The following is a 4,223-nucleotide window of genomic DNA, read 5'->3' on the forward strand; positions in this document are numbered from 1 at the left end:
GGGGCACAAGCTCTCACCAAAAAGGTACTTCGGGCGGGATTCTACTGGCCAACTCTACAAAAAGAAGCTACAAAGTTTGTAAGGACATGCCCACCATGCCAGAAACATGCCAACTTTCACATCGCCCCGCCAGAAGAGCTCATCAGCGTAACCTCACCTTGGCCATTTGCAAAATGGGGACTTGATCTTTTCGGACCCTTTCCCCAGGGATCAGGACAAGTCAAATTTCTCATAGTCGGAGTAGACTATTTTACAAAGTGGATTGAGGCAGAGCCCCTAGCCAACGCCATCGCTCAAAGAAGCCGAAAATTCCTATATAGGAACATTGTCACGAGGTTCAGGGTTCCATACTCCATCACCACAGACAATGGCACTCAATTCACAGATGCAGGCTTCAGGAGATTAGTAGCCGACTTGAACATAAAGCACCAGTTCACCTCCGTCGAACATCCTCAAGCCAATGGACAGGCCGAAGCTGCCAACAAAGTCATATTGGCTGGGTTGAAACGGAGACTGCAAGATGCAAAGGGAGCTTGGGCCGAAGAACTTCCACAAGTCCTATTGGCATATCGAACAACGCCACATTCCACCACAAACGAATCACCATTTCGACTAGCATATGGAGTGGAGGCAATGATCCCAGTAGAGGTCAAGGAAGGGTCGCCTAGAGTAGTCCACTACAATGAAGAAGCCAACTCTCAACTTCAAAAAGAAGAGCTCGACCTACTTCCGGAAATCCAAGAAACTGCCCAGATCAGGGAAGAAGCGCTAAAGCGACGAATGGCTTCAAGATATAATCAAAGGGTAGTGCCAAGAGGTTTCACTGAGAATGATCTCATCCTAATCTGAAACAATATTGGGACAACTCGACCCGGAGAAGGAAAGCTGGCAGCAAACTGGAAAAGACCCTACCGAGTCATAGAAGTACTTGGAAAAGGCTATTACAGACTCTCTGAACTCGATGGACGAGAGCTTCCCAGATCATGGCACGCCTGTAACCTAAGAAGGTATTATAGCTAGAGAAGGTAACAGATCTCGGATGCACTCTTTTTCCTGAAAAGGTTTTTTAATGAGGCACCAAGTTGAGATCCAGAAATTATCCGACTTAAAGGGATGAAAAACTCCCGCATGTATATATTTGCACTTGCTTTTGAATAAAATATAATTTTAGATATTCTACAAATTCTCAAGACGCATTAATCTGAAGCATTCATTGTCCGATTATAAAGCAACAGATCGGCAGAAAGTGAAAAACAGATTCACTGCACGATCACGATGGAAGACCAATAAAGATGAAAACGCGATTCATCTAAAGGTTGACCAAAGAAAGACAGAAACCACCCTCTACAAATCGGCAAAGATGAGCACAGAATAATGCAAGAAGTTATCGAAAGTGATCCAAAAAAAGAACCTGACGAGGTCTTATGGATTGCTAAATAATAACTTAAAGACTGGCCGACATAGAGAAGTCGAACCAAGTCAACCCAAGTTATCAGCAAATCCCTAGAAAGAGGTATGGCCAACCCTATAAAAGAGGAATTGCTATAACTTAGAAGAGATCGACCTAACGAAGTCAGTCTCCTACAAAAACAAGTTATAAAAGTAATCCCTGAAAGAGACCGACAAAGGTCCAAGAAAGAGGATTACAAAAATAACTTAGAAGAGGACGACATGAAGAAGTCGACCTCCTACAAACAAGTTATAAAAGTAATCCCTGAAAGAGACCTGACAAAGGTCCAAGAAAGAGGATTACAAAAATAACTTAGAAGAGGACGACATGAAGAAGTCGACCTCCTACAAACAAGTTATAAAAGTAATTCCTGAAAGAGACATGACAAAGGTCCAAGAAAGAGGATTACAAAAATAACTTAGAAGAGGACGACATGAAGAAGTCGACCTCCTACAAACAAGTTATAAAAATAATCCCTGAAAGAGACCTGACAAAGGTCCAAGAAAGAAGATTACAAAAATAACTTAGAAGAGGACGACATGAATAAGACGGTCTCCTACAACCAACAAGTTATAGAGTAGTCCCTGAAAGAGACCTAAAAAAGGTCCAAAAAAGAGGACTACAAAAATAACTGGAAAAAGGACCAACGAAAAGAAATCGGTTATGGGTTGCTGGTAAGAGCCAGAAAACTGAAATACAAGTAGGATACACACATCCACAACATCAAAGGATCCAAGCTACGAGCAATAAGCACAAAAGCAATTAAAAGAGGCCGAGCAGCAAGGTTTCAGCATCCTCAAAACCCAGAAAAGTGCCAAGACAAGTGCAAACAAGCATGATATAAAATACAGTATTATAAACAAGCTTCAGGGTTGAGTCCAAAAGCTTGAAAGCTACTTGTTGTTTTTTCAAAAAATTAAAAGTTGCTAAACAAGCAACCAAAAGGAGTACCAGCCGTCAGCAAAATATTCAACTATACAAAATAAAGAGTTTTAAAGCCCACAAGCCGGGCCAACTACGCAAATATCCAAAGAAAATTCAGCTAAGATTAGAAGACTTCTCGGCAGCATCAGTCTGAGGAGAAGGAAGGCGAGTCTGAATAGGCACAGCATCCACGGTTCCATCATCCTGGTTCAGAATCTGGCAATCCGGATCAGACACAACTGGAGGAACTGAAGAGGTCGACACTTTGGCAGAAGACACAGGGGGAGGTTCAACATCATCATCATTCTGGTCATCAGGGACAATCTTACCATCCCTCACAACATTATCCAAGCTGAAAAGAGTAAGACCGGCCTCGAGAGCAATAATCCGAACCTGCTCCCTCAAGCTCTCATAGGCAGCAGTTACGCTGCCAACAAGATGACCTTGGAGCTCGGAGTAATCAGCTCGGGCATTCTCCAACTCCTCCCTCAGGCGCACCACTTCCCGATAAGATGTCACATAACTGTCCTTATGCCTCAATGTCGTGTCCTCGGCCAACCGCACAAAAGCCGCCAGAGCAAGGGAACTCACCTTTTCGTTCTTCAGATCCTTCTCCAACTTGGCTACCTTTACCTCAAGCTCTTCCTTCAGGCCCTTCATCTGGTCGAACTCCTGTTTAGCCTCCTCCATAAATTCCTTGGTGGCATGGAGAGGAAGATTCTGAGCAGTTCGGTACATGGCAGCCCCCATATATGCCATTTTAACACTGTTTCAGGTCATAAAATCCAGATGGCGAAGGATTGACACATCATCCATGGGGAGGGTACCGTAGGGACCGATTTGCTGATCTACGAATTCGATTGCATTAAAATCAGGGGTGTCAAGGTTAAAGGCCTCAATTGTTTTCTGTTTCTTATTGGGAGGAGCACCAGAAGTAATGGCAAAAGTCTGTGGAAGATCAGTCAGACGAACTCGAGGAGTGGGAATCACCTTCCTTGGCCCAGGAGAACTTGGCACGGGCGGCTTCACTGGAACTTGAAGATCCTTCTCCGGCCGCCTTGGCCGAGATGTTTTGAGCAGCATCAGCCTTCTTCGCCTTCTTGTAGGCCTTCATGGAATCATTGTTTTTCGACATCTCTGAAAATACAGAATCAACCATAAATGACGAGTTACAACATAGAAGAAGAAAAGCTCAGAAACAAGCATAAAAACAAGTCAGACAGTACCCAAAGCAGTTCGAACCAAAGATGGATCACTCAAGAATCTTTTTGTATTCAGATGGGGTGGTTCCCCCCACAAATCTTCAAGAACAACTACAAAAGTCCGCTCAACCTCATTAAGCATCTCCCATGTATAACGTGGCACTCTCACATTCTTTTGCCACTCTAGAGGAAAAGCAGGCTCGTCATTCTCATCAAGAAAAAAGGGGTGGACCCCCTCGACAGCACGGACTCGGAAGAAATAATTCTTAAAATCTTTAAAAGACTCATCATACATGGCAAAAATTTTATGACCCTGGGCCGATCTGAAAGAAACCCAGGAAGCTTTCTTTTTGGAAGAACCTCCGGGCTTGGCCGAGACAAAAAGATAGAGGAAAAGAGTTTGAGAAGGTGTTATGCCTAATTCTTGGCAAAGCAGTTGAAATATCTTGATAAAATCCCAGGAATTCGGATGAAGATGGGATGGAGCAATGTTACACGACCACAACAAGTCGGTCTCGAAAGCAGTAAAAGGAAAAGTAACGTCCAACTGGCTGAAGAAATATTCATAGGCATAGAAGAATGGACGCTCCCCCTCGACGAAAGTAGGAAAACAAGCCCTCTCATCAGATTTAGGAGCTACAAGCTCA

This window comes from Arachis ipaensis, chromosome B08 (genome assembly GCF_000816755.2).
Source record: "Arachis ipaensis cultivar K30076 chromosome B08, Araip1.1, whole genome shotgun sequence".
Taxonomy (NCBI): Eukaryota; Viridiplantae; Streptophyta; class Magnoliopsida; order Fabales; family Fabaceae; genus Arachis; species Arachis ipaensis.